Raw genomic sequence first — 8,414 nt, forward strand, 5'->3', positions numbered from 1 at the left:
GGTCCAGCATCATGGTTGGAATTGAATGAAATCCCCACGTGACTGATACCTTGTTCTGGAAGGTGTTGATTCTGGAAGAAATAAAGCTAGTTAGAATTTAAGATACCTGATCCTACTTAAAAGAATAAAAAAGATGGGGGTAAGCAGGCCCAAAAAGGGGGCCCGCCATGACATACTGGACCATGAGAGTGAGAAAGGCCAGATGCCTTCAGAGGTTGCATCCCCTCACAGTTGAGGGAAAACAGCATTCTTCCTTGGGTTCTTTCATGCTGTTGGTTAACTCGAGGGAGAGATCGTGGTAGACAGCTGGGTTTGGTATGAACTGCCAACCTCAGTTTCCTTGGTGGTGGTTCTGCCTAGGACACCTAGGAGAGGTGTGAAGAGAGACACTGCTCTAGACATTAACTCACAAAGACAGTATAGGCAACAATAAGACAGACATATGGCAAGCAAAATAAAGATAGTACTTAAGGGAATCATTCGTATATTTTATAGGCATGTTCATTAACTACTTAGAAAATGAATTAAATTTACTAAGAGTTTTAACATGTTCAATGTCCTTCTGCATATGATCTAGAATAGAAGAAATGTTATTTTCATCAGGTATAAAGGTATAGTACTTAATACTAATCAATGCACTAATCAACACACAAGTTCCACTTTGAACTGCAGTTAATAGATCTAAACTCCAGGTTTACAAAACCATACATGTTGTCTCTCCATGGGAGCAGGCCATAATGCCAATTGTGTTTTAAGTCCTACTCACATTACTTTGATAATTATTTCTCCACTTGGTATGTCCTTCACACAGCCAGCATGCTGCAGCACTGTTGATCCTAGAGAGAGGCTCCAGTGTTTCACTGTCCTGGTGCACAGCGCCCTTTGGCACTATGAGACAGAGCAGTCTGGAGGCAATGTCTATTGTAAATCTGGCCATACTGAACCATCGCTGGCTGCTTCAGGAGTCTGAAACTGCAACATATTCTCCATCTACTGCAGGAGCATAACCAGAGATGTAGTAAATACTTTTATTGTTTTAGGGGTCATAGTGACCAACCTAGCTAATAACTTATATGGAGGGGCACCATGCAGGGTATTTGGGGCCTGGTTTGAATGCACAATAGAGTGTGACAATACTGAAGTCTCTTAATTTGTGTATACTTTCTAAATACTTCCAAGGCAATGTATAACATATTAAATGAGCTTAACTATTTTAGTACTTTTCTTTTTAATTTTATACCTTTACCATGATTATGTTAATTAACAGATATTTTACTTTATCAGTACAGGAAAAACTACTTTCTCCATTATTTTATGAAAACCTAAGATTCCAAATGGAATCAAGGTTACCTTCCCTTACCACTACCGTAATGTGCAGATTGAGGTGGTCTCTGACAGGTTTCTTTATTATGAAGCTAATTTTTGTTATCATCAATCAATTTAGGTTTCTAATTAATAATGACTTCCTGGAATTAGCCACATATAAAAGGGAAACAACTATAGTTTATGCAAGGAATGTTCTTTGTCCTTCCTTCACAGGTGACTAAAATCTCTTTTTTTCTTTAATCAAACTCTAAAGCTGTGGATAACCTTAAAAGCATACCAACTTCTAGGTTCTGGAATATATTATAATTGTTTAATTTGTTCTAATTATAATTTTAGTAAAGATATTTCCATAACTTTCGAGAACTTTTCCTTTACTTACTGAAATTTGGCAATTGAATTATTAATTAATCTCATTTTAAGGCTGTAAAAAGATTTAGATTGGGGCATTATAGGACAATCTATGACTCTTAATTCCCTAGCCTAGTAAGCACTTATTTAATTTTAACAATTTGAATAGAGCCCCTTAAGAATTTTCATTTGTTAATTTGATATTACCATCCCTACGTATGAAAATATACGTTGAGCAAATAAGCAGCCCCAAATAGACACAGAAACATACAACTTACTAATATTACTTAAAATTTTCATTTTCTTACAAAAGATATTTAACTGTAAAATAACATTTAAAAGATCTCTTTGAAGGCAATTTCTAATTAACCTCCACTGTGACCATGCACTTCTACACAGGAAATTGCATTCTTTTTAGTCATTGGCTTATAATCAAATTGTTCCTAATGTTTTAAGATACAATTTACAACATTTTCCTTTACCTCAGAGATTTACTTATTTCCCATTTGACTTGGATGTGCAACACTAATTCCAGTATATACTCACTGAGGTCATTGAAGTCTCAAGGAAAACTGTTTTATTGTTTTTGTTGTTGTTGTTTCATGACCTGCTGCTTTTAGGATTCTTGATGCTCAAGGTGGGAGGGTCCCCAGTCCTAAGTACTTGGAGTTAACAGGACTCCAGCAGCTGCTGGACTGGAAGAGTCAACATCCTACCCCAAGGGTCAAGGATTCCACCAAGCAGCAATTTAGTCCACACCCGGCTAATCACGAGACAAAGCAGGGCTGTTAACACCAGTGGAAGGACTGGAGACAGGGGAATCTCAAATTTGCCTTCCCCTGATCCATAGGGACCAGAAGTTGCCATGCTATAAACAGAAGAATAGAGTAGTTACCATCACAAAGGTGTGCAAGTACAAACCAAGTGTGAGGCTTGACTTGAAGTAACCATGAACAAAAGTAAGTTTAATTTAGAATTACCATCACAATAGTAGATCTAGGGGAGAAGTTAGTCTCAAAATAACCTTAATTAAAGGTAAGTTCAGTTTATAATTACCATTATTATAGTAAGCATAAGCGAGGGTGAGGCTAGACCTGAAATAACTAAAAACAAAGGTAAATTAGGTTAAGATTACCATCACAATAGTAGATCTAGGTTAAATCCACTTAGTTATAGCAATTTCAGCTTTTGCTGTTTTATAATATAAAGGCATCTATACGGTGATCTTAACTCTTAGGTACAGTTTCTAGTAACTTTTTACTTAAAAATAAATTGGGCACTTTCGTTTATTAATTAAGCAACTAAAATGATTTTATTAGTAACATTAATGTTGCTAAGATTTCCTGTTTTTCCAGTAGTTGAACTAATACATCACTTGTGAATTATACATCAAATCCAATTGCAAGATAGTATTGACATTTAAATTTTCTTTTTAGGTTATCTTTCCCCGATATCCAGTTTGTAACAGGTGAATACCAAATCTGATTTACAAGTTCCTAGGCATGAGCAGACTGACAAAGTTAAAGACAGATTTAAAAAGTTAAACACAGATTTATTTTTTTTTTAAGATTTATTTATTTTTCTTCCCACCCCTCCCCGCCGCCCCAGTTGTCTGTTTCTCTGTGTCTATTTGCTGTGCGTATTTCTTTGTCCGCTTCTGTTGTTGTCAGCAGCACAGGAATCTGTGTTTCTTTTCGTTGTGTCTTCTTGTTGTGTCAGCTCCCCGTGTGTGCGGTGCCATTCCTGGGCAGGCTGCACTTTCTTTTGTGCTGGGGGGCTTTCCTTATGGGGTGCACTCCTTGCGCGTGGGGCTCCCCTACATGGGGACACCCTTGTGTGGCACAGCACTCCTTGCACGCATCAGCACTGTGTGTGGGCCAGCTCCACACAGGTCAAGGAGGCCTGGGGTTTGAACTGCGGACCTCCCATGTGGTAGACGGACGCCCTAACCACTGGGCCAAGTCCACTTCCCTATTTATTTATTTATTTTTAAGATTTATTTATTTCTCTCCCCTCCCCAGTTGTCTGCTTTCTGTGTCCATTCGCTGTGTTCTTCTGTGACCAATTCTATCCTTATCAGGGCACCGGGAATCTGTGTTTCTTTTTGTTGCGTCATCTTGTTGTGTCATCTCTCCGTGTGTGCGGCGCCATTCTTGGGCAGGCTGCACTTTCTTTTGCACTGGACGGCTCTCCTTACAGGGTGCACTCCTTATGTGTGGGGTTCTCCCATGTGGGGACACCCCTGCGTGTCATGGTACTCCTTGCGTGCATTAGCACTGCACATGGGCCAGCTCCACACATGTCAAGGAGGCCTGGGGTTTGAACCGCAGACCTCCCATGTGGCAGGCAGACGCCCAATCAATTGGGCCAAGTCCGCTTCCCATAAACACAGATTTAAACACAAAGAACACAAATTTTAAAAGCTAACCATGGGCAGTGGATTTGGCTCAATGGATAGAGCATCCACCTACCACATGGGAGGTCCAGGGTTCAAACCCAGGGCCTCCTGACCCAGTGGTAAACTGGCCCGTGCTCAGTGCTAATGCACCGCAAGGAGTGCCATGCCACACAGGGGTGTCCCCACGTGGGAGAGCCCCACACACGGGGAGTGCCCCCCATAGGGAGAGCCACCCCGTGCAAAGAAAGTGCAACCTGCCCTGAACTGATGCAGCAAGATGATGCAGCAAGGGAAACACGCGGTTTCCCAGTGCTGCTGACAAGAATACAAGTGGACACAGAGAGCAGACAATAGGATGGGGGGCAGAAGGGGGGAGAAATAAATTTAAAATAATAATAATAATAATAAAAAGACTTCCTATAAGGCTACACTAATAAAGACAGCATGGTATTAGCAAAAAAGGTAGACATGTAGATCAACAGAAAAGAGTAAAGAGTTCAGAAATGGATGCATAAATATGGTCAATTTTTTTTTTACAAAGGTACAAAGGCAATTCCATGGGAAAATATCATCTTTTCAATCAGTGATGCTGGGACAATTAGGCATTCATGTGCAAAAATGTAAACCTTGACCTGTACCTCACACCTTATGTAAAAAAACAAGTCAAAATGGATCATGGAAACAAAGAAAAAATAAAAAAATAATAACACAAGACAAAAACAAAACAAAACAAAAAAACAGAGAGAGAAGAAAAGGAAAAAAAAGAAAAACAAAATGGATCATAGACCTAAATGTAGAATGTAACCCTATAAAACCTTGAGAAGAAAGCAAAGAAGAAAAATCTTTGCCACCTGGATTAGGCAGATTTCTTAAACACAACATTAGTATGATTTATAAAAAGAAAACTTGATAAATTGAACTTCAGAGAAAATTTTTCTTTGAAAGAGATTGTTAAGGGAATGAAAAGACAAGCAACAACCTGGGAGAAAAGATTTGCAAATCACAGTTCTGACAAAGAACATGACTCCAGAATTTATAAAGAATTTCAAAATTCACTAATAAGAAAACAAACAAGCCAAACAAAAAAAAGGGCAAAATATTTGAATGGACACATCACCAGAGAAGACATATGGATGGCAAATAAGCATATGAACAGATGCTCAGAATCATTAGTCATTAGGAAACGCAAAATAAAACCACAAGGTGAAATGTATATGACCAAGTTACTTGAACTAATAAACAAGTGCAGCAAAGTGGCAGGATACAAGATCGACACATAAAAATCAATGTTTCTCTACACAAGTGTTGAACAATCTGAGGATGAAATCAGGGGAAAATTCCATTTTCAATACCAACAAAAAGACTCAGATACCTAGGAATCAATTTAACCAAAGAAGTACAGGACCTATATGTAGAAAACTATAAAACAATGCTAAAAGAAATTTAAAAAGACCTAAACAAATGGAAAGACATTTTGTGTTCATGGGTTGGAAGACTAAATATTGTGAAGATGTCAATCCTACCCAAACTGATTGATAGATTCAATGTAATATCAATCAAAATTCAAACTGGGAAGCAGACTTGGCTCAATGGTTAGAGTGTCCATCTACCACATGGGAGGTCCGGGGTTCAAACCCAGGGCCTCCTGACCCATGTGATAAGCCGGCCCACAAGCAATGCTGATGTGCACTAGTAGTGTCCTGCCACACAGGGGTGTCCCCGCACAGGGGAGCCCCACGCACAAGGAGTGCACCCCGTAAGGAGAGCCACCCAGCACAAAAAAAGCGCAGACTGCCCTGGAGTGGCACCGCACACATGGAGAGCTGGCACAGCAAGATGACACAACAAAAAAGAGACACAGATTCCCCATGCCACTGACAAGAATACAAGCGGACACAGAAGAACACACAGCGAATGGACACAGAAAGCAGACAACTCAGGGGGTGGGGGGAAAGGGGAGAGAAATAAATAAAAAATAAATCTTTAAAAAAAAAATTCCAACAACCTACTTTACAGAAATAGAAAAGGCAAATTACCAGATTTATTCAGAAGGGAAAGTGTTCCTGAATAGCCAAAAGCATTGTAAAAAAAAAAAAAGACATGGGAGGAATTTCACTGCCTGACCTTGAAACATATAACAAAGCTACAGAGGTCAAAACAGTGTGGTATCGGCATAAAGATAGACACATTGATCAGTGGAATAGAATTGAGAATCCAGAAATAAACCCTCACCTCCCAGGCCAACTGGTTTTAGACAAACCTACCAAGTCCCTGTTGACAGGACAAAACAGTCTCTTCAACACATGTGCTAGGAGAACTGGATATCCATAATCAAAAGAATGAAAGAGGACCCCTACTATACAAGAATCAACTCATAAAAGATCAAAGATCTAAATACAAAAGTCAGGACCATAAAACTAATAGAAGAAAATGTAGGGAAACATCTTAAAGACCTTGTGTTAGATGGTGATTTCTTGTACCTTACACCCAAAGCACACACAACAAAAGGAAAAACAGATAAATGGGACCTCAAAATTAAACCCTTTTGCACCTCACAGGACTTTGTCAAAAGGGTGAAAAGGCAGCTAACTCAATGGGAGAAAATATTTGGAAATCACATATTTGATAAGGTTTAATATCCATACTATATAAAGAAATGCCACAACTCAACAATAAAAAGACAAATGACCTGATTAAAAAATGGGCAAAAGAATAGACATTTGTCCAAATAAGAAATACACATGGCAAAAAAAAATAAGCACCACATGAGAAAATGTTCCACATCCCTAGCAATTAGGAAAATGCAAACCAAAGCTACTATGAGATATCATTTCCTTTTTTTATTTTTTATTTTTTTGGGTACAGTATACTTTATTGATGGAACACGACAAGGTAGGGCCCTCTGAGCCCCTCCCCTTCTCCAGGGGGTTCTGGGATGGAAACTGTGGCGGATGGTGGTGCTCAGTGTTGGGGGATCAGGTTGGGATCAGGACTCCCTAGCAGCTGCCACCCTCCCTCTCAACCGTTGCTGGGGCTGATAGTCCAGGGGCTCTTACTCCTTGGAGGCCATGTGGCCATGAGGTCCACCACCCTGTTGCTGTAGCCAAATTCATTGTCATACCAGGAAATGAGCTTGACAAAGTGGTCGTTGAGAGCAATGCCAACCCCAGCATCAAAGGTGGAAGAGTGGGTGTCACTCTTAAAGTCTCTGGAGACAACCTGGTCCTCAGTGTAGCCCAGGATGTCCTTCAGGGGACCATCTGACGCCTGCTTCACCACCTTCTTGATGTCGTCATATTTGGCCGCTTTCTCCAGACGGCAGGTCAGATCCACGACAGACACGTTGGGGGTGGGGACGCGGAAGGCCATGCCAGTGAGCTTCCCATTCAGCTCTGGGATGACCTTGCCCACCGCCTTGGCAGCGCCGGTAGATGCAGGGATGATGTTCTGGGCAGCCCCACGGCCGTCACACCACAGCTTCCCGGAGGGGCCTTCCACAGTTTTCTGGGTGGCAGTGATGGCGTGGACAGTGGTCATGAGTCCCTCCATGATGCCGAAGTTGTCATGGATGACCTTGGCTAGGGGAGCCAGGCAGTTGGTGGTGCAGGAAGCATTGCTGACGATCTTCAGGGAATTGTCGTACTTCTCATGGTTCACGCCCATCACAAACATGGGGGCATCGCCGAAGGGGCAGAGATGATGACTCTCTTGGCGCCACCTTTCAAGAGAGCCCCAGCCTTCTCAAGGTCGTGAAGATACCAGTGGACTCCACGACATATTCAGCACCGGCATCACCCCATTTGATGTTGGCGGGGTCTCGCTCCTGGAAGATAGTGATGGGATGCCCATTGATGACAAGCTTCCCATTCTCAACCTTGACAGTGCCCTTGAACTTGCCATGGGTAGAATCATACTGGAACATGTAGACCATGTAGTTGAGGTCGATGAAGGGGTCATTGATGGCAACAGCCTGCACTTCGCCAGAGTTCACAGCAGCCCTGGTGACCAGGCGCCCAATACGGCCAAATCCGTTTACTCCAATCTTCACCGTCTTGTCTCAGGGATGCGACTGGCGCTGCGCAAAGAGCTGCAGCTGTCTGTCGAACGGGAAGGGGCAGAGAGCCTCATTTCCTTTTTTTAAAAAGATTTATTGTTTGTTTGTTTATTTCTCTCCCCTCCCTCCCATTGTCTGCTCTCTGTGTCCATTCTCTGTGTGTTCTTCTGTGTCTGCTTGCATTCTTGTCAGCAGCACTGGGAATCTGTGTCTCTTTTTGTTACGTCATCTTGCTGCGTCAGCTCTCCATGTGTGCAGCACCACTCCTGGGCAGCCTTTGCTTTTTTC

The 8,414-nt window shown here is 41.5% G+C and overlaps 1 pseudogene; it reads right to left on the reverse strand.

The window, feature by feature from the left end:
• Nucleotides 1-7,124: 7,124 nt before the first annotated feature.
• Nucleotides 7,125-8,115, reverse strand: LOC101416528 (glyceraldehyde-3-phosphate dehydrogenase pseudogene; annotated as a pseudogene).
• Between the last annotated feature and the right edge of the window lie 299 nt (nucleotides 8,116-8,414).

Source organism: Dasypus novemcinctus, chromosome 24 (genome assembly GCF_030445035.2).
Source record: "Dasypus novemcinctus isolate mDasNov1 chromosome 24, mDasNov1.1.hap2, whole genome shotgun sequence".
Classification (NCBI taxonomy): Eukaryota; Metazoa; Chordata; class Mammalia; order Cingulata; family Dasypodidae; genus Dasypus; species Dasypus novemcinctus.